At 48.0% G+C, this 22742-nt stretch overlaps 1 long non-coding RNA gene across 1 annotated transcript; it reads left to right on the top strand.

Annotated features, from left to right (window-relative positions):
* Nucleotides 1-10: 10 nt before the first annotated feature.
* LOC131925092 (uncharacterized) lies at nt 11-431 on the top strand. The gene is made up of 2 exons (XR_009383150.1): nt 11-126; nt 284-431. It is a non-coding gene; the product is annotated as an uncharacterized LOC131925092 (long non-coding RNA).
* The last annotated feature ends 22311 nt before the right edge of the window (nt 432-22742 follow it).

The following is a 22742-nucleotide window of genomic DNA, read 5'->3' as shown; positions in this document are numbered from 1 at the left end:
TTGGGTTGGATACAGATGTTGACTCTAGAACATAGTAGAAGGAAGACGCCAAGGCATTGTTCCTCTGCAATGCTGTGTTTGCCAGTGACATGGCCCTCGGTGGTAGGTCCCAGCTTCTGATGAGCAGTGTCCTTTCCCAAGCTGTACCCACCCCTGGCACGTCTGCTCCCTTCCTTTAGCTCAAAGCCTCAGGTAAAAGCAACTCCTGGCTGCTGCCAGGGCTCCTGGGTACTTCGTCATCCTCTTGTTGATTTCCTTAATCTGTTCATACTTTTGTTAATAGTCCCTGCAATTACTCCTTTGAATGGGCCATCTGTTTCCTGCCAGGATCGCAGTCAAGTAAATTTGGGGGACATGTTTGAAAATTTGCAATGCTTATTAGCATCTTAAGGCTCCAAAAAGTCCTGCAGTAAAGAAACTTTTTAATTGTGTTTGGCCTATAAAATGCTGTTTTCATAGTTCCCATTAGTCCCAGTGGGGTGTAAGAGAATCTCCTGTGTGAGAAGGGCTGTGACAGGCACACAGCTTTAAGGACAGTTTTCCCCTGGGAAGGATGGGTCAGGAAGAACCACAGGCCAGGAAGGAGCCATAGAAAAGATCCAGGCACGGAGATGCATGACATTTGGGTCATAGCAGCAGTGGGCAGGAAGGAGCACAAACATGCCGAGTGGTGTCTTCCACCTTGCCCTCATGGCACACGTCCGTCCCTGGTACCTCCAAGGACAACACAATCTCTGAGATCGATGAGAGTCATGACCCCGCACATGGACTCTCTCTCTCGGGATCATATTATCATACTGTTTTATTTTATTAGACTTCTCACTGGGGACATGACAAATAATATCTACTACCCTGAAAGTCAACGGGGCCCAGAAATAGAAGAAAATCTGCCCTTTCGACGCACAGAGTCCCTTCCTCTTAGTGGAAGTCAAAACCAGAAACACTTCTGATGAGAAAATGTCAGATTTTGGTAACAGTGATGACATGTTATTAAAAAGTAATTAAAATGCTGAGGGCTATTAGTGAGTAAGGCCTTTGTCTCTTGTTAGCACGGTACCACATTTTTATTAGTGACACCCTTGGTCGATGTCTCCTCAGTCAAGGGGATCTGTCTGTAGGACTTTCACCACATCCTTCAGTAAAACTGCTGGCTGCCCTCTTCTCCTGAGCAGTGCCAAACTGAATGAGCCAAGCCACCCCAGCATTCCCTTTTCTTACTCGGGCACAACACAGGACTCCAAAGATGCCTCATCCATCCTGTTTTCCTGCGTTCACAACTGCCGAGGACTTTTACATTTTAATGAACTGTCACAGACGTCCAAGGATAGAGCCCAAGCTCCAAAGTGGTGAGTGACAAAAGTGGCCTGTTCAGTTCTCCGGTATGTGTGTCAAGAGGAAGCATCCGACTCCAGGAAGTCTGCCCTGTAGGGCTGGAGTCACAGAGAGATGCTGATGCTGGGAGCCGGGCCATTTTCCTGCCAGCGGTCAGCATTCTGAATCAGGAAGAAGATGGGAAGGAGCCTTTTCTTTCTTCCTCTCTTTTTGTATTTTTGATTACATTTGTTTGTTTATTTGGGATGGGGCCCATACACCACAATGCATGTGATATGGAGGTTAGAGAAGGATTTGTAGGAGTTGGTTCTCAGAAAGATCCCTTTCCTAAATGTTTTAGAAGCTGTAGACTACAACCCTCCTGGAGAGGAACGTGTAAGCTTGGAAAACACGATGATGGTCTCTGTTAGGTTATAGATCCACCATTTGCTGTCTTCTCCCAGAAATCATGCCTCTCTCTCTCTCTCTCTCTCTCTCTCTCTCTCTCTCTCTCTCTCTCTCTCTCTCTCTCTCTCTCTCTCTCTCTCTCTCACACACACACACACACACACACACACACACACACACACACCACAGCCCTCTCTGGGGCAGAGTTGATAAAGCACGCCACAGCTTTCCCTTTGCCCAGCAGCTCAAGACAACCTTGAAATGTGACTTTATTTTCATTGGTGCCTTCTGGCACAGGCAGGTCATATGGTGAGGAGCATGCCTTCCCCCAACCTGAAAACCTCTGGGGCAGGAGCTCTCTTTGTCCAACAGAACTAAAGTCCTCTCTCTCTCTCTTCAAGACCCCACAACACCACCTCTGATGTGATGCTGCCTCTTCTAATGCTTGGCTACTCCGAGGCCTGTGGTCATGAGGCTCATCAGAAGGGTAACTCCACATCAGTTCATTCCTATGAACCTGTTTTTTGTTTGTTTGTTTGTTTGTTTGTTTGTTTTGCCATTTCTAACAGTTTCCAATGTTGGGTCAGACCTGGGAGTTCAAGAGAACTGGTTCCCTTCAGCTCTGAAGAGTGGGCCTGGAATACAGGGTCAAAATGGTCTTATGACCGTCGGATAGAAATGACGGGCTGAACGCCGGGCGGTGGTGGCGCACGCCTTTAATCCCAGCACTCGGGAGGCAGAGCCAGGCGGATCTCTGTGAGTTCGAGGCCAGCCTGGGCTACCAAGTGAGTTCCAGGAAAAGGCGCAAAGCTACACAGAGAAACCCTGTCTCGAAAAACCAAAAAAAAAAAAAAAGAAAAGAAATGACGGGCTGAGGGAATTCATCAACAGTAACAGGTGTACCCTCTAGTGAGGAAGGTTACATGTGTGTGAAGGTGAGGAAGGTGCACAGGAATTCTCTGGATCTCCCACTTAATTTTGCTGTGAACGTAAAACTCCTGTACATAATAAAGCCTGTTAAAAATGAGAGACTTGGGCTCAATGTTCACTGAGCTGAAGAGAAGTCCTGCATCTGTAACGACTCTTGGAGAACTGATTGTAAGTGTGAGCTGTCTGTCACTGAGGGTCTACTGTGATTCATTCAACCTGTATTTCAACAGACAGCAGCTGTTCATAACCTTCCCAAGCAAAAGGATGGTGGACTTCGCTAGTGACCCCAATATACAGCGTGCCCATGTTAGCACAGGACCCAACATGCACAGCGCCTCTCAGGAAGAGTCTGTTTTGGTTCCTGAATGTATTCAATACCTTTTCTTAACATGGAGCCTGTAAGAACGGTCTACCCCATTCTTCTCGAGAAATGGAGAAGCCCACTTTCAAACTCTGAATTTTGATGTTGAAGGGGATTTGGTGAGATGGGGGGAAAAATCAGATTCTTGTAGAGATCTCTTCAGGAATTGGAAAGTGCTAGAGTATGGGAGGTGCATGAGTCAGCTCCAAAGTATGAGGCTGTTTGCTGGTGGAGATCCGCAGCTGCCACAGGAATCAGCTTATTCAGATGTGTATGCAGACACACTCCTGCATGAGCACACACAACCCTTTTAAAGGAGGAGGCATCTGCAAGCAGAGTTATAGAGCGCTTTCTAGCTGCCAGACCACAGCCTACATTGCCCAGATAGGGGTAGCAAAGGAAAATGAGGCTACGTCCCAACCCTGAAAGCAATTTTCCTTGTAAACTTCTACATCGTTAAGGCTGAAATAGCACACATTAGATGGTTACTTAAAACTGGGGTCGATTCGATAGGATACAGGGCACGTGGGTTAGACCCCAGTGTGTGTGTGTGTGTGTGTGTGTGTGTACATGCGCACCCATTTGCACACACACATGTGTAGAGGCCACAGGTTGACGTTAAGCGTCTCCATCATTTTGTGAGACAGGGTCTCTCAGCAAGGAGGATAAACTAGCTGGCCAGCAAGCTCCAGCGATCCTCAGGTCTCCGTCTCCCCAGTGCTGGGATTACAGGTCCACGCCGCTGCCCCCAGCTTTTATGTGTGTTCTGGGGGACAGGGGACAGGTCCCCCTGCTTCTTGATTGAGTCGTCACCCCAGTCCAGACCCCAAGTTCTTAAACCATGGCTTATGTGTAAGTCAATGTGGGGGTGCAAAGTATTTGGCATCAGTAAAGTTTTCTGGACATGCAACAACCAAATATGAATCTGAAACCAGACGTAACGAATCTGTGCAGCGTTCACACACGCCGCATCCCGCAACTCCACCGAGTCTGGGTTTTGAACACACCACACGCACTCCGCACCGTGCTCGATGCCGTGACATGCAACATCAACAAATTCCAAATGAAACACCTTGGCTCGGATTTGAGACTCTCATATGTTGTGAATTGCAGTGTTTCATGGCTCGTACTAGGTTTTCGCTCTTGCAGAAGCATGATGGTTTAATTACAGAAAACAAAGACTTTCCATGTTTTCCTGTCATCAGTCCTCAGCAGGTAGCACATTAGTGGACTTCCGGGTCGTAATGTGTTGGAAGAGTGCTTTACTTTAAAGTTTTCTGTCTGAGTCTCCAACTTGAACTTCATAAAAATTAATTATGGTTTGGAACTAGGGGACACTTTCCAGAAATCCCTGAAACGGCTCTAAACACACTGCTGATATCGTGTGTGTGTGTGTGTGTGTGTGTGTGTATGTGTGTGTGTGTGTGTGTGTGTGTTTGTGTGTGTGTGAAGCTGGCATTCTCAGCATCGATACAAAAATACTAATCAACTCTGAAAAATGTTGAAGATGCCCTGTGTCCGGCAGCATCAAATATTCAGCCACAGTTTAAATCTTTACATGAAAATAAACACAAGCATCCATCTCATTAGTGTGAGAATTGGCTTTTTTTTTAATATGTTGTTTGAAAACTACATTCTATATATCAGTAAATGTTTGCTTTGTATATGTATTTTACATACCCATATACCCAGGATCATGTAAAAAAAATTCTCAGGCATAAAAGGTTTGTTAGTGGGAAAACCAGTGAGACATCCTTTGAATCAGTTCTTGGAGTCTTGAGATTTAATGGGGCTGCACCTCGGCATCCTCGGCAATCTAGTCACCAAGTCTTCCCTAAGACAGGATCAGTCCCAAGGAAAACTACAGTCAGGAGGAATGCAACTTCTGGGGTGGGTGACCAGGTGGCCCAGGGGGTAGTGCCACCCACATTCAGAGTGAATCTTCCCTCCTGAGTTAATCTCTCCGGACACACCCTCACAGACACACCCAGAGATCTGTCTCCTAGGAGACGCATCAAGTTGGTGATGGAGGAAAGTTAACCACCACTAGTCCATCTTCTAGTCTGCCTCCCAATCTGAGCTGCTGCATTCTTTCCTGTGGGGCAAATTATAATTCATCCAGAGAGTGGGCTGCCCAGAGGTCAAAACATCACAGACCGGGAGTCCAGGATTCTTGTAGGAAGAGTGAATTTTGTTTTCACAAGTCCCACAGTAGCCGCAGAGAGGTCTGGAGCAATAATTAGCTACCAACGTGTGCCAGGCTCAGCTGTGTGTCCATCTGAGTGAGGACACAATTGGAGGGATGTTCCCCTCTGAGGCTGTGTGGAAAATGTCTCCTTGCTTCTTTTGCATAGCTCAGAGTGCTCCAGACTCCTCATGAGCAGGAAGGTAGCTGCTCATAGATTTTGCCCCTCAATCGATTTCTCTGCCTAGCACATATCTTGAGGGAATAAAACATGGATGTGCGGTACCTGGCTTCTCCAGAACAGCTCTGAGGGAAGTTCTAGAATGTGCAGTGAAGGGATCTGGGCAGCTGTATCAGGATGGTAAGGAGGAGGAGCCTCCCTCCATCCCATCTCCATCCCATCAGAAACCAACCTCCACAGGCTTGCCTCTGCCTCCCCCTTCTTGGAGCTGTCTCTGGGGGACTCCACTCTACCCGCCTGAGCTGCAGCCGATGCCCACAGGGAGACGCTACCTGGGTGAGGTCCAGAGCTTGCAGGAGCTGTTCTGTCTGTTTTCAAGAGAGAGGCAAACATTTGCTAGGAAACACGGAGAATATCTCACAGCGGATCAGAGGAAGGGCAAGAGGAGGGACGGCAACCTGTTGCCTGGGTCCTGAAACTCCGACCACGTTTTCAACAAGTGATTTTCCATTCCTTATGAAATGCCCTGTGAGGGTCACCAAGACTGTCCCTTGAGCACCAGGAAAAATACAGGCCCACAGACAGCAGTTTGCTAGCATCAAGTCTATTCCAGCTGGGGGCTCCTCCCTGAGGTCCCCCATACTGGTTCCTCTGTTCTAGGCTGAGCATGAGAACTTGAATCGCTTGATCCATTGAAATCAACCCTTGTGGGTGCTCCTCCAGCCCCCACAGAGTGCCAGGACACCGTCCTCACTGGATCAAAGGTGACGATACAGTCTTTTCCTCAGGAAATTTCTCCTTAATTGCCCCCAAGCAAGCTTCCCTTCCAACACAATACATTTTCCTTCGTAGTACCTAATGTAAGTATAAGTAACCCGCTAATCAAGGTGTGTGCCGCACATCCATTTAGCATTTGCCTCTCCACCGTTTCAGAAGTGCTGCAGTGGTGGATGGGTCCGTTACCAGCTGAGATTCGCTCCATCTACAAGAACAGACGCTGGCACTCAGCTGGTGCCCAGGGTCGACTCACTGAATGAATGAATAAAGAATGGCATTATTCCCCCCAAGAGCATGGTGTTACCTGGGAAGCAAGGGCAGGGTCCTACAGTTCACGCTGTTATCCCATCCCAAGTGTTGCTTAGTGACAGCGAGCGGCAAGGAACGAGCAAAGGCTCAGGGATGTTACTGGGTTATCAGACCCGTCACTTACAACTACGTGACATTGAGAAAGTTGTAACGTCACTCTGATCTTCTGTTTTCCTACCTGTGAACTGTGCCCGCCTCAATGGCCCATTCAATATAAGGTAATCAGAACAGTCTCTGGCAGGAGTTTTCCTGGGTGGCCCAGAAGAGAAAGTAGCTTGAATGCTGACAAAAATGGCAGAGGGGTATTTGGGAGGGTTTGGCCTGGGAAGGAGGCGCCTCCAGGAAAAACATCTAGTTAGCATATGCCAGGCAAATACAGATAAGGCCCATCCAGGGGAGAGACCTCAGAGTGACCACCTCACCTGCTTAGCCTAACTGGAGGAGAATGAGTCTCTTTGAAAGAGATAAGATTGTGACAATTTTTTTAAATACGCACAGGAGGGATTTGGAGTGGAGGATGCTGTGTTAGCATTAACTCTCAATTTCACACAATCTAGAATCCCACACAAGTATTGCAGTTGACTAATTGTCTAATTACCCGATTAGTCTGTGGACCTGTCTATGAGGGATTGTCTTAACTGGTGTAGAAGAGCCCAGTCCACCATGGGCATGACTGTTTCTGACAGTTGGCCCTGGCAGCACATCTATCTATCCAAGAGCCTGGGAGTGAGGCAGAAAGCAAGCCAGCAGGCAGCATTCCTCCATGGTGCCTGCCTCCTGGTTCTTGCCTTCAGTTCCTTCTCTGGCTTCCCTCAGTGAGTGGAGTGTGACGTGGAAGTGTAAGCCAAACGAACCTTCCTTTCCCAAGTTGCTTTTGGTCAGTGTTTTACCATCGCCGCAGAAAAGTAACGAGAGCCGAAACTCATTCAACAAAGTTAGTGATGTTCCTTCCCTAAGCAAACCCAGAAAGGTAACCAGTGAGTCACCGTGTCCAAACCACAAAGTCTGGGGTGGCCGCTTCCTCCAGGAGACCCCATGAGATCTTCCTCCCACAGTCGAAGTCCAGGAGATGGGGGACGTGTACCCATACGGCCATGCTTTGGAGGTGAATGGTCCTGTCCACTGGAAGAGCTGGGAGTGGCGAACAGTGAGGGCACCCTTCTCCTGTTGCCCTCCCTCCTTGGCGTCTCTAGCGGATACTTATCCAAGCCTCTCCGTACGCCCAGGACAGATAAGTGGGCAGGCAGGTGACCCAGGGCCTCCAGAGCGTCCATAGTGGCCGAGGAGCTCTGAATAACAGCAACCATGAAGAACTCAAACCCATAAGTGCTAAGAAGAGAAAAGAGAGACCGCAGGCGAAGGGCGAGACCGACGAGCTATGGTGGAAATGCAACGGCCTGACCTGTGTCCTTCCCTTTGGCTGTCACATGTAATGACACAACAGCGGACCCTAAGAAATTAGAGTTTCCCCCAGGAATGGCCTCCCAGGAAAAGAAAAGGCTGAAATCCAGGGGACGCCGGAGGAGGAACTTGTCTCCTGGAGAAAGATTTATAGCTGGTCCGTGGACCTTGCAGGAGGCTTAGGGCTTAGACAACAGTGGACAGAACCACACCTCGGTGACCTGCTTGGTTATGCCTGTCTCTAGCTTTCTATTTAAACTTTCCCCTCATGACAGGACCCTGAAGACGGACTTTGTAGGAGGATTGCTTGATCCCGTCGACCTTCTGCCCGGTGTGGCCACGTTGACTGAACTTCCCTTCTCCACCTGTCATCATTAATTTGGTTCTTTCAATTGGCTTATTGAGGACAAGCAGCCAAATCTGGCTTACTGTGGTACAGGTCGTCACGTGGGTCTCCCCTTTCCCGTTCTTCCATAACTTTGCTCCTGAACGCCAGCCCTCTACTTCCATGGGGCGAGAGTGGGGGTGGGGAGGACCAGAATCCAGTCATCCAGGTTGGGAGGCTCCTGATATCTGAGCCTGGAACCTCAGATCCCTTCAGCCAAGCTTGAACAATAGGCATCCGGGGCCCTGTCCCAGGAGCCTGACAAGCCCTTGACCCTGTCCTACCTTCTCCAGCTGCAAAGAGCAGAGTGAGGGACAGGGCTTCCCTAAACGTTTTACACACTGCCTAACAGAGTCCTTGTGAGGAGGTAGAGGATGGGGTAATACATACCCAGCTTTCAGATGAGGAAATGAGGTGTGGACCAAGTCAGGAACCTGGCAGAAGATCTCCAATTGTTCAAAAGGGGAGATGAGACCTGACTTAAGAGTCCACTGGTCTCATATCCCTGGACCCACCACCTCCCTGCCAGGCTCCCTGGGCCTCTGGTGGCGAACCCGCTCTGCTTGAAGGTACCCCACACCACCCCATCCCCACACACCTGTCTGTAGCCTGTCCTGAGTAAGTCTGTGGGCAGAGGCCCCGACACCTCAGAGCCAGGTTCCAGACCCAGGTGGAGAACCATACACTAATTCAAATCCTGAGTACCCGGTGGCAGTTGGACTTCCCAGCCCCCTCCTCCCTTTCAGCAGCAACAAGTGTGGAGCGTCCCCCTGTCTCCCAAGCAGAGAAGCAGGCCACTGCGGAGCAGCTGGTGAACAACCGAACACATGTGTGCCAGATATTACAGCTGCGTGTGGGAAACGTGATCCATCTGTGGCGCCTGTCACATGCCATGTCCAGTTGTTGTACTCGGGCAGGTTGGAAGAGGATCCATTGAAGAGGAAGAATTCCAACGCCCAGGCACCTACCCCTGTCTTCCCCTCCCTACCCTTCCCTCCCACCCCCAGCATTTTCTTCTCTTCTTTGGCCCTCAGCATTTCCGGCTGAGCTTGCCTCTCGCTAATTCCCCAGCAGTAACATTGATGTCTCTCCTAGCAACACACACTACAAGGCAACAATAAAGTTACTTAGCAGGCTCCGAGTGCTTCTCATCTTCAGAGCAGTTGTTAACTTCTTACTCCAAGAACCACACATCTGGCTGAAACATTTGTGAGTTATCCTGAAAGCTGGGGTGCCTGGGGAACACCTTGGGGTATCCTGTGTTTGGCTCAGTGTCTCCCCGCTGCCCACCTACTCTATTCGAAGTCCCAGGATTTTCATCTGCTTTGCAGAGACATGTTATTTTCTTGCCAGAATCATTTTGAGTGCTTTGGTGGATGTTCATGACCAGCCTGCTGTGGAAAGGAGATGGGACATTGTATGGGTGTTAGAAGGGTAGGAGATGGGACATTGTACGGGTGTTAGAAGGGGTAGGAGATGGGACATTGTACGGGTGTTAGAAGGGTAGGAGATGGGACATTGTACAGGTGTTAGAAAGGGTAGGAGATGGGACATTGTACGGGTGTTAGAAGGGTAGGAGATGGGACATTGTACGGGTGTTAGAAGGGGTAGGAGATGGGACATTGTACAGGTGTTAGAAAGGGTAGGCAGAAAAAGATGCAGCCAACGAAGAACCAATTATTCCTGCATAAAAACTCCCAAAATGTCTTTCCCAGAAAGCAGCTTTGTAGGGGCATCATAGTTTTTCACTCTCAGTCAACAAGAAGGCATTGAGCCTGATAGGCAGAAGACATTAAAATCCAACATGACAGAGCACACCTTCTACAAGGTCACCCCAATGCCATAAACCCTGTGATACTTCGTAGTGCATCAAAAGATGCTTTAGTCTTGAGACTAGCAAGGATTAGTAGGGAAAGATACTTGCCACCTGACAACCTGAATTTGATCTTCAGGACCACATAGTAGAGGAAGAGATCTCACACATGCATGATGTCTTCTCACCTCTACACATGTACCACATCATGTGCATGCACACACATACACACTAAACTAGTAGAATTTAAATTTTTAAGAAAAAAAAGTAATATTTCCATCTCATCAAAAGACTGTCATCATACCCAGAAAATACCTAAACTAACAATTCAAATGATTTACATCAGGTGTCTTACTTATTCATTAGGTCAGCCAAGTAATATTTATTTCTTAGCTTAATCACCTAAGTCTTACTACCTTACTTAATATTTCTATTATTATTGTCCACCTATAGATGAAAAGTTGAGGTTCAAAAACATTAACTAATTTTTCAAAGTACTGTAACAACAGGATCTGAACCCAGAGCGCAGATGTGGGCCTCAAAGTGAACGCACTGGTTGGAACTCTGGCAGGGTCCCTGCATTGTCCTAGAGCGTCCTGCCTGGCTGAAGTGGGGGTGTGTGTGCACACTTGATGCCCGACCCCAACATGCCCAGAGGAGAAACTGAGTTTTCTACCCCCAAAGTTCCCGCTTCACTCTCCTGTCCACTGAAAACAAAATGAAATTAGTATTATAATGCAGGAAATCAAATCACATGGATCAAACTTGGTTCTTGGTTTTGTCATGTCAAAAATTTATAGAGACTCTCTCTGCCAGCCCCAGGGTTCCCCTGGTCTCTTGCCATCTCCGGAGTCCACCCTGTCTCCACTCTAGGTGGCACTTCCTTGGTCCTATACAAAATGCAATTTTCACTTGCCCCTGGAAAATCAATATGGAAAGGCTCTAATTCCCCGGATTTCGATTTTTCAATAAAAACGTGAAAATGAAACTCCACGGGATTGTAGCCAAAATGGTGCCCCTGCACCCCTGCCAGTCGGGAGGGAAACCCAGCAAGGGCTTCACAGGGAAAGCCTGTCTGCCCTCTCCTTGCGTGACTCACTGGGTAAGAAAGAAGAAAGCGCGGTATCGCTGCTAGATTTAGAAGGGCCCCTTCAAGGAAAGACTTCTCAGCCCAGAGTGGAGCAGCGTTTGCAGTCCCAGCATTTGGGAGGCTGAGGCAGGAGGACAGCTGGGGTTGGAGGCCAGCCTGGGAGCCTGGGCTACAAATGTGAGGTTCTGTCTCGAAAAGAAAGGAGGGAGATGAGAGGAGAGAGGAGTGAGAAGGAAAGGAAGAATGAGTAGAGGAGGGGAGAGGAGGGGAGGGGAGAGGAAAGGAGAGGAGAGGGGAGGAGAGGGGAGGGGAGGGGAGAGGAAGAGGAGAGGGAGAGGGAGAGGGAGGGGAGGGGAGGGGAGGAGAGTTGAGTTCTCCTTCTAAAGAGACTAATCACAAAAGTTTTTCCTGGCTCCCGGCTGACCAGCAGTTTGGCAGCGGAAGACTTAACCGCAGAACCAACACGCTGAAGCGTTAGGATCCATCTCCCACCATCAGCTTTCCACTTAGCTCTGGGCTTGATTTCCTCAACCAGGAGTGAGCTGCAGCAGGAGAGGAGTTGGTCAGTGGAGTTCTGGGAGTGGGTAGAAGTCTTGAGGAAAGCATCCCAGGGAGGCCCCTTAAGGCGCCTGGCTCGTTGCAGGCACTCCCTAGTGTGAGCCTCTGGCCTGCCTGCTCCTGCCTCTCTCGGCAACCCTCGGGCTGAACAGCTGCTGTGCCCTTTGGAACACAGCGTTGTCAGTGGAGGGCCACTGTGAACTATTCAGTTACCTACCCGAGACCTCTTAATCCAACCAGGAGAACGCCACACTTAATGAAAATGTCACCAACAGTCCCCCAGCTCTGCCACAAGAGACTCTCCAGGACAAAGCTACCAAGGTTCCACATCACTTCTCTCTACTACTGTTTGGACACTGAACTCGGGGAAAGAGGGGCAGCCTCTGCCGAGACCTTGACCCCTTGTGTAACGTGAGCTGCTGACCGTCTGTGGCTACCTCTGCCTGAGCCAAGGGCAGGCAGCGGGCGGAACCATCATCAGAAGTGTGAGCCCAAGCCACGCCCCTGCCACGTGATCCTGGGTGGGTCACGTAGCTTCTGGGTACTTCACTGTTCCCAGCTGTTAGACAGGTTAATAATAGAGACACGCTTTGACCCAGCAGCATGGCCCAGCAAAGAGAAGCCATCCTGACCAGCTCAATGATGGGACAGCATGAGAAGGAACTGAGGTCTTTGAAGGACTAGAGCAAGAAACCCACAGAACGCTGAGCTTTGTTATGTGCCAAGCCTCTGGACCTCTAAAAAACCAAAGGAGATATTTAAAATCACACCACCAGCCTGCGACGCCTTCGCTTTGTGTCTGCCCAATATGGCTCTTTTTGTGTTGACCTTACCTTTCTCCGGTGCTGTGTGGAACTCAGATTCACTCAAGCTAACCAACCGCCCACCTCAGCCCCGAGGGCCAGCTTTCCTGTCTATTCCCAGTAACTTTCAAACCTGAACCTAGCGCCTTGATGGAAGGCGGGCTGGGGAGAGGGAGGAAACGCAAGCCCAGGCTGGCTGTCTGCGGATCCACATGTAGTATGAAATGGTGCCAGAAGGACACATGGGGAGATGCCAGCTGTTGGACTCTCTTGGTCCGTGTCTGCTCCAGCAGGCTCACGACACTTCCAGGCAGCCAGGCTGACTGGAACAGAATAACCAGCGAGAGCAGAAGGCCCCTGGGCTAGTTCACACTCCCGGGAGCAAGGGCTGGGGTCGATTCACTGGGTAGAGTGCTTGTCCAGTATACACAAGGCTACAGGTTCCGGGCTGAGGAAGGAGAATCTTACAGAGTTATGAGTTCTCACACCACAGAGGTTGTGTTTATGGGGTAACAGGGTACAGACAGACACAAGAGAAGAAAAGAAACCAAGTGAGTTGCGTTTTTTTTTTAATCACACATAATCTTAAAAAGAAAGAGAAATTAATGTTATCGGAAAGACAGTGGAACAAACAGCTCTTGGTTTCCTCCTCAGCGTAACAGTGACTCTATTTCTAACCTGTGTGTAAATCAAATATCCTTCCCCAAAGCGCCCTAGACGGTATCCAGCCAATGGAAAGCAGAACTTGCCCCAGGTAACAATGGGAGCTTTGAACGCAGTGGTAAGTCCCTGTGAGTCACAGGGGCTTGTCCCCCTGTGTGGCCAGAGCTGCCTTCCCTGCCCTCTCTCTCTCCCTGCCTTCAGGATAAGGACGAGCCTGGAATGTGGCCGGGCTTGTGGGCAGAGTAGTGAGGGAAGTCTTCATTATGAAAGACCCTGAGCTCTAAACTGGCTGTGTCTTCTTGTTATCACTGCATCCATCTTTAATGAAACTATTAGTAAAACGAGTGTTAGTGCCTAACACTCCGGAAGTGTCTTCCACAGGCTTCATCAATGTTTTCAAATGCTACCCGTCCAAGCTCATCAGACCCTCTCACGCTGTTATCGCACCCATGTTACTGCTCAGAAAGCAAAGACCAAGCAGGCTGAGGCACATGATACCCATCGCTTAGGTGGGTAGGATCTGAGTTGGAATTTAAGTTCGTTTTTGAGCTAGCCTTGGTGATGGATGCCTACGATCCCAACACTTGGAAGGCTGAGGCAGGAATAAGTTTAAAGCTTGGGTGACATAGTGAGTTCAAGTCCCAGGCTGGGATATAGACTGAAACCCTGTCCTGAGAAAATAAAATAAAAAATAAATAAATAAAGTAAATAAGGAAATTTCCATCTGAATTTAAACCCTGAGGTGCTAGCTAGGCCCCTAATGTGGTGCTGGTCCAAAACTCGGGGTGGCACAATGCTGGATTCCAACAGGGATCTACAAACATAACTCACTCGTAGCCGACGTATAATAAGTCAAGTAGGAGCTGGTTACAAATTCCTCCCCTCCCCCTCAAAATCCCACCTGCTCTGGAAGCTCAGGTAGAAGAAGACGTGCTTGAGTCCAGAAGTTTGAGGCCAGCCTGCGTAACCTAGCAAGGTTTCATTTTAAAAATAAATGAATAAGTAAAGGCAAACGGGGAGCCAAGACCTACGTAGAGAACAGAGAGAGGAGAATGGACCGATAGATGCGGGAACGACCTGTAACCGGGAAGAAGGGAGGCTTTGCAGAGCAGATGGAGCACGTGCCAAGACATCAAAGGGTGACTACTGAGCAGTGCTCAGATCTGAGAGCCTTTGAAGGGTGTGCCTCTTGTGTGTGTGTGTGTGTGTGTGTGTGTGTGTGTGTGTGTGTGTGTGTACACAATACAGGCCAGCTGGAGATAAGGCTGTTCCCCGCTGGAGCAGAAAGGCCATTTGGTGAGCAACTACTGTGTACTTACACTGACCCAGGCACTCTGCTGGGAACTCACATAGAGTTCTGGTCCTGAGCCTTAGAAAACTCTATTTTACAGAGGGGTCAAGCGGGCTGGGGCCTCCTCAGACTTTAGAGACTTCAGAGCTCAGGCCACGTTCAGGCTGATTCAAAACCCAGCGTCTGGTCAGGGCAGATGGTTTAAAGCATGTGCTGCACAAGACGGAGGCCTGGTTTCGGATCTCCACGACCCAGGTAAAGCTGGGTAGGGTAATACACATGTGTGAGTCCAGCACTCCTGGGTGGGGACAGGAGAATTCCCAGAAGTCCGCAGACCAACTAGCCTTGGGGAGGCAGCAAACAGTGAAGACACCCTGTCTCTAACAAGCTGAGGTTGTCCTCTGAACGCCACATGTGTGCTGTGGCACATGTGTACCTGCGTTTCACACATGGGAATGCACACACACACACACACACACACACACACACACACACACACACGCACACGGGAGGAAAGAGGGAGAGAAGGAAAAAGAAGAGAAGCAAGTCTGGACAGAGCCTGGAGCCAGTCTGGCCCCTCCCCCCAACCCAGCAGGGCACACAAAGGAAAGGGTGTGGGGCTCTGTCCCCGTCCAACGTCCTGCCTCTGTTTATTGAACCATGCCGTAAAGTCATTCTCCGAACAAAGGTTTCCACTCACAGCAGCCTGCGCCCTTAGGCTGGGCAGGTGTGTCCAGACCGGCCATGGGGCAGCAGCTGTACCCAGGGCGTCCATGCCGGGCATCTTCTGCTTGCCTGTCCGCCCCACATCACTCACTTGGACTCACCACACCATGTGCGGGGCCACCTGCTGTTGGCCACTCTTGGCCCACATCCACCCCAGCAGGCTGTGTCACATCTAGCCCCATCAACATCAGCAGATGGGCTCTGCTCTCCTCTCACTGAGCTGGTCAGCGGGGCTCTCCTCTCACCGCCGTGGGCTCGCACGAGGTGTCAGCAGTGGTCAGGCTACTAAGGTGTGGAACTGATGCTCTAATCTGTCCAGGCTCAGAGCCAGAAAGACCCCAGAGCCATTTTCATCGACACAGTTTCCCTCGGACCTGTGCGATGTGGAGTATACACTTACAGCCTCGGACGCCATCATGACGGAGTATATACAGGATCTGGAGAATGACAGCGAGAGAGAGAGAGAATTTACACATCTTAATTGTGTATTCATCATAATGTGTAATATTGTTTGCTGTAAGCGGGTGTCTGAAAATCTCAATCTATTTGCATCAAGTTAAATCAAATTTATCTGGCCATTTAAAAATTATCCTGTGTACCATGAAAGCACATAGACAAATAGGATCCTCTTTTATGTAAAAGAGGATCCCTGCATGCACTGCAGATGTGTATCAAGAGGGTTCCTGAGTGGACTAGAGAGATGGCTCCATGGTTAAGAGCATGTACTGCTCTTGCAGAGGACCTGAGTTCAGTTCCCAGCCTGTCAGTCAGCTCACAGTCACCTATAACTCCAGCTCCAGAGGCTCCGACACCCTCTTCTGTCTCCTATGACCACAGCAGTCACCTGCAAAAATCCCCAGACACACACACATTCAAATAATGAAAAGGAAATAAAATTAATGAATTGCTCCTAAAGAGCTTGCCCTCATTTCGTCTGTGGAGCTCCCCAGAGGGTGGGATGGTGAATAGATGTGTTTTCCTTTATCCATATTCTCTTCTATATTGTAGGGGAAATGCCTAGAAAGGGAAGGTAAACTACACAGGGCCCCTTCCTAGGGGAGCCACTTCCTAAGACTGACATCTGGGCAGAGCTCAACATCTGGAAAGCCTGATTCACCTACGCACTGCTCTCAGACTTCAGCCTGAGCCTTGTGTGACTCTGTATCACACGCGTCTCATTTAGTAGTACTCCACAGTCTACTATTTAAACATAAAAGTGTCATGGTTATTTATTATCAGGCAGAAGTAATTCTTTGGAGAAATGCTCCAGGCTCATCTTGTGGCAATCTCCACACCCATCTGTTGGGCTTTGGTGACAGTGAATCCGAATCAGGATTCTGGGAACTCTTAGAATCTCTACCGGTCTCCTCTTCCATGCAGAAGGTTCTGGCAAAGGATGACCAGCTCCTTAAACTTGGAAATGCTAATCAGGAAAAGTTAAAATGGCCCCATTTCAAATGCATCAAAATTCTTCAAGATGGGCTGATCTAGAAACTGGTAGGCTTATTAAGAATTCCATTCCAGGAGCTAGGGTGTGGCTCAGTGGATAAAACACTTGCTGATCAAGTGTAAGGACTCGAGTTAGAATCCCCAGGATCCATATGTCTTAATCACTGCTCTATTGCTGTGAATAGACACCATGACCATGGCAACGCTTATAAAAGAAGACATTTAAGTGGGAACTTTCTTACAGATTTAGAGGGTTAGTCGTGATCATCATGGCAGGAAGCAGACAGGCGTGGCGCTGGAGCAGTAGCTGAGAGCTTTATATCCTAAACACAGTCAGCAGGCAGAGAAAGAGAGACACTGGGCCTTGTGTGGGCTTTGAAAACTTCAAAGCCCACTCTCAGTGACACCCCTCCTCCAACAAGACCATACCTCCTAATCCTTCTCAAACAGTTCTGCTAACTGGGAACCAAGCATTGAAACATATGACTCTAGGGAGGGGGGTGGCATTCTCATTCAAACCACCACACCACATAAATGCTGGGTGGGTGTGGTGGCTCTCTTATAATGCCAGCACTCAGAAGTCTGATACACACACCTGCGCATACACTTGCACACATACATGTATCCATACATATATAAATGCACACACATACATATGCAAAAGCAAATCCATTCCCTTTATTCAGCAAGTCTTGCATTTTGGCCTTCCACAATTTTGTTTTGGTCTTGGTTTTTGGTTTGTAGTGCTGGGGTTCAAATGTAGGGCCTTTCACATGCCAAGCAAGAGCGCCCCCCAAAGATGCATCCTAACCCTTCTAGTTTTTATCCTGTCTGGTCTGGTGAACTTTTTTAGGCTTAGAGGGACTGGTTTGGCCCAGTTGCACTGAGAAATGATCCAGACAAGGTTTCATGGACTTTGACACAGATAATCATTGCATTGGAATTCAGCTTAGAGAGTTGAGGCAGGCCTAAGGACAAGCAAACTTCCTCTGGAATTGTTTAACCCTCTGAGGAGACAGTTATAACAAGTCTAGTCAATTTATATTTGTTAAATAAATATTGGGAATAAATAAAGGAAACACTCATGAAGCTGTTTCTCATGCTTTTCTTCTATCTGACACAGGGTCAAAGCCATGCTATGTAAACCAAACATATACAGCACTCCTGTGAGGTACTGGGTTTTTGTTTTGTTTTGTTTTGGGTTTTTTGTTTGTTTGTTTTTTGGTTTTTTGAGACAGGGTTTCTCTGTGTAGCTTTGGAGCCTTTCCTGGAACTCACTCTGTAGCCCAGGCTGGCCTCGAACTCACAGAGATCACCTGCCTCTGCAGCCCGAGTGCTGGGATTAAAGGTGTGTGCCACCACTGCCCGGCCCAGGGATGCTGGTTTTTGAGTGGTCAATACAGAAGGACTAGGCCAGGCAAATGCCTATAGCTCCAGATGCTAGGAAGGATGAAGCAGAAGGCTGGTTTGAGCCAAGAGTTCGAGGCCAGTGTGGGTAACTTAGCAAGACCTCATCTCAACAAGACAAAGAAAATACAAATTGCTCCTGACAGAGAGGGGGAGGGTGGAAGGAGAAAGAGAGAACACAGAGGAGAGATGCGCCATTGAAGGTCCTGAGTTCTGCCTCTCCCACACTTGCAGGATATGATAGCTGGAATTGCTTGGTCTTAGCCGAAAGAAACATGGATTAGGAAAAAAATCATCTATGCTGTAGTTTGAAGCTGCAGATAGACTGTTTTGGAAGATGCTAATAAATTGCTAAGTGTGTTTGGCTCATGGTTTCTGGAAGAACATTCCTTTGGATCACAATTCGTCAGGAATAAATGCCTTCAGGGCTAATGATTGGCTCAGCAGAAGTCACTTGCTGTTAAGCCTGACCACCCAACCTGGGTTCGATCCCTGGGACCCACATCGGCAGAAGGAGAACCAACTCCCTCAAGTTATCCTCTGACCTGCACATATGCACCATGGAACAGCAGTATGTACACACACACACACACACACACACACACACACACACACACACACAAATTAACTAAGGTAATAAAATAATTAAAGCGTGCTTTCATCTACAAGTCACAGAAAATGGAGATAGAGTGGCTGAGAAACAGGGCCCCTTTTCCAACAATAAGACGTGTGAAGGTTGCTATGAGGGCCGAGGCAGAGCATCACTGATGCTGTGGGGGACCTAGGTTGTGTCCATCATTCTGTCCCTCACTCCATTCTGAACATAGTCATGGTTTCCTACACATTTGCTGGATGCCACCTGGATCTTTTGACATTGGCCTTCTGTGACTGTAACACATGACACGGGTCAACTAATAAAGAGAAATGGTTTATTTTGGCTCATGGGTTTTGGAGGTTTCAGTTCATGATTGTATTGGTTAGGGCCTGTGCAGCACATCATAGTGGCTGCATACACTGTGGCAGACCCATTCACCTCACTGCTGGAAATTAAGAGAAATAAACAGACCACTGTACCACAATGCCTTCTGAGGGAACACTTCCGATAACTTAGTTTCCCTGTCAGCCTCACCTCCCAAAGGTCCTATCACTTCCCAATAGCAGCATGTGGACCCCAAGCCTTTAATATATTGGCTTTGAGGGGGGAGGGACATTGCAAATCCAAATTGTAGCCAGAGGGAGGAACAAAGTGCAGAAAAGAGGGTTTTCTCTTTGTAAAGCTTTGCCTTCTGCTTTGAAAGGTGCATGCTGTCCACAGTTTCTTCCCTGGACTCATGACCAGAGAAGTGGATCCCCAGCTGTGTGAAAGCAGAGAAAAGGACTACTGTCAGTCAGCAGTCTTGCTAACCCCTTGAAAAATGGGCTTGCTAAACAATGACACCTACAGAAGACAGATGTTGAGTGAACACTTGCCCCAATTACAGCCAAGACCTAACAAGTTCTGTGCCTGTGTACAAGTTAGCATTCATCCTGTCGAGCACAGTTTGATGGCTTCTCAGTGAGTTCACAGCCAACCTATGACTACCATAACACAAGCATTTGAACAGTAATGGGAGTGGGAAAAGAACGAGATTATAATTATCTTCCCATTCCAATTCAATGCTGCTTAATGAGACCATGCATGCAGGCGGCTCATTCGCACGGTTCGTGTTTGAATACAGAGCTTTGCTTACGGCTCAGCAGAGGACAAGATTCCTTTTCTCTTTTCTTTCTTCCCATGTTGAGTGCTACTCAAGGCTATCTAATTTCTCTTTTCCCAACCACTTAAGCTCCCAACACTTACTCCCATCTCTCAAGCTTTTAAATCACTCATATTCTACTAGCCGGCTTAAAGAAGTATCTAGAAATGTTCCCTGGCATTGCTGGTCATCGCCTCTTTGGAGAATGTTCTGCCCAGGAAACATGGGCTCTTTATTCACTAGACTTCTGAGCAATGTCCACAGGCAAGAGCCTGAGGTTCAAAATTCACATATTTCAAAGTCAGCCCTGGCATCCACAAACTATTTTATAAGTAATTCAAAGCTCAGGACTTGCTTAGAGTTGGTGGTATTATTTTAAATCTATGGGAGATTGTACAGTATGATATGAATCCCCAGCAGTGGGTTCAAAGTGTTGGCAACTTGTTAAATAAGAGCTGGACAATCAAATTGTATCTAGCTTGTGTTTGGTTATGACCTTCAGATCTTATAAAAAGGGCTCCTTCATAAAACCAGTCACTTTTACATCTTGGAACTGGGAGAGTGTGATTTTTGTTTTATTTTACATAAGCACAACCCACATGCAATTCACACACACACAGTCCAAAACCTTGTGTATTCAAAGAGGAGGAGATAAGACTTGAGCTCCATCTTCACCTGACAGGACACAAATAGGCATCTTGCATTACCATGTGCCTTCAATTTACGGCTGCTACTTTTCTTCAGCACACAAGTTCTTCATTCATTCATGCTTCGGGAGGACAATCTTTTCCAGAAAAAAAAAAAAAAGTCTTCTCAAAAGAATAAATGCAAGAGAATGACAACATAGTCTAGAACTTAATTCTTGCCCAGGCCTGTGACAGCTTAGTTACCAGAATGGCATTACTGGGAGGCAATGGAATTTTCCAGAAGTGGAGCCTAGTTGAAGGAAGTTAAGTTGTTGGGGATATGCATCTGAAGGCAGTAGTGGGACCCTGGTCTTTCCTCCTCCTTTCTCTTTTCACTTCTCTGTTACCATGAGGTGAGCTTCTCTTCTACCACAGGCTCCCGTGGTGTCATACTGCCTTGCCACCACCCCAAAGTCAGCAGCACCCCATGATCATGCTCTGAAACCTCTGAAACTGTGAACCCAAACCCCTCCTTCTTATAAGTCGATTGCCTTGGGTATTTTGTTGCAGTAAAGGACAGCTCTTCACAGAAATGGCCATTTGAAGGACAGGATCCATCGTGCCATGGAGAAGAGGAAGAAGCAGTGAGTGGTGGGAAGCAGGTTCTCGGCCCAAGGAGTCTTGTTCCAATACCTACATTCTTAACTACTGTCTTACACCGCTGGGTTCTCTCCAGGTAACAATCAAGGCAACAGTGAGACCCTAGGGGACCCTAGGCATCCTGTGAAATGATGAGGAAGGGCCTCACATGTGATTTCAGGAGACAAGGAAAGGATATGAACGAGAAGGCCAGAGCTCACAAGCCTGCATAATAGGACACAGATGCCCCCCATCCCTGTATAGAACCGAAGGGAAAAACAGAAAAACCAATAACACGGCAAAGTGAAGTGTCAGGAGGCCAGTAATCAATGAAACCGTTTGTCATGTGTGAGGCATGGAGCTATAAAAAGAACTTCAAGCAGCCTCTCAGGCAAGGCTTTGCAGAGTAGCTGCCCAAGAAACAGCCCCAGAATTAAGCTCTCAACTTCTCATGCCGGGCCAATTTTCATCAGATGTGTCCTCATCTTGCTGTTTTGAGTTAGAACGACCCTGCCCTCTGGTTATTAGCGGAGTCCAGCCAGACAGCCTAATACCGACTCACAGCTCAGAAGTTCCATCAGCAGCCTGTACTACAGAAGTCGCAATCACATAGCCAGCCAAAGCGAAATTAAGAAATTTGCATGTCATTTATTAATATCCTCCTTGTCTGTCAAGCAGCCTTCAAAAACATGTTTTCCTCCTTTTGAAAGAAGCAAATTATAATGAGCTCATCCATGCTAAGGATCTCAGGCCAGGCTCCACTGTTCCAAAAGTATACAGAGAGTGAACATACACCAAGGATGTTGGCCCACCAATACAGTCTCCTCTCTGTCCTACCGTCTGGGACAACTCCCCTGCATGTGGTAACTTGTGTCTAAAGAATGGTCTGGTTCTCAGCATGATATATCTTGAAATGAAAAGGCGATTCCAGACTCTCCAATATGGGAGCTAAAGAGAGTGCTCAGTGGTAAAGGGCACCTGTTGCTCTTGTAGAGGATCTGGGTTTGGTTCCCAGCACCCACATGGTGGCTCACAACCATTTACAGCTCTAGTTCCAGGGGATCTGATGTCTTCTTTTGACAACTGAAGGCATCAGGCACGCACATGGTACTCATACATATGTCTGACAGAACACTCGTAGACAAAAAATAAAATTTTTAAAGTCTAAAAAAATTCCAAGGTGCTTGGGTGTTTGTGGAGTTGTTAATTAGTTAGGTGGGATAATGACATGGTGGTCCTGGAAGAAAACGTGCTCATGGTTCAAAGATGCACTTGGGACTGAAACATAATATTTGTAAGTTACTTTAAAGTTTATGAACAAACCCTGTGCAATAAATAAAATATTACAAAATGTTAACAACTGATGTATCCACCTAAAGGGCTGACACATATCCACTACGCTTTTATCCCGCTGGCTTTGTATGTTGGACATTTTCACAACAAAATAACTCCAAGAAGAGCCCAGGCTGCCAGCTCCTTGGCCTCCCGCAGGAAAACACTACACTGTCTCTGACCAGCCACCACTGCCCTTCACTAGCACGTCCCATGTGAGTCTGAGTCTATGTCACCTAACAGCCACAGCCAAAGACAGGGTGGTAGTGACTGTCACTATCCTCTGAGGAGCTGCCTCTGGATGCAGTCACATCCTAAGCACATGTATCACCTCGCTTGGGCCCCTCCACAGCCCTGTGCA

Source organism: Peromyscus eremicus, chromosome 15 (assembly GCF_949786415.1).
Source record: "Peromyscus eremicus chromosome 15, PerEre_H2_v1, whole genome shotgun sequence".
Classification (NCBI taxonomy): Eukaryota; Metazoa; Chordata; class Mammalia; order Rodentia; family Cricetidae; genus Peromyscus; species Peromyscus eremicus.
The sequence above is the reverse complement of the archived record's forward strand: the minus strand, read 5'-3'. Positions and strand labels throughout refer to the sequence as shown.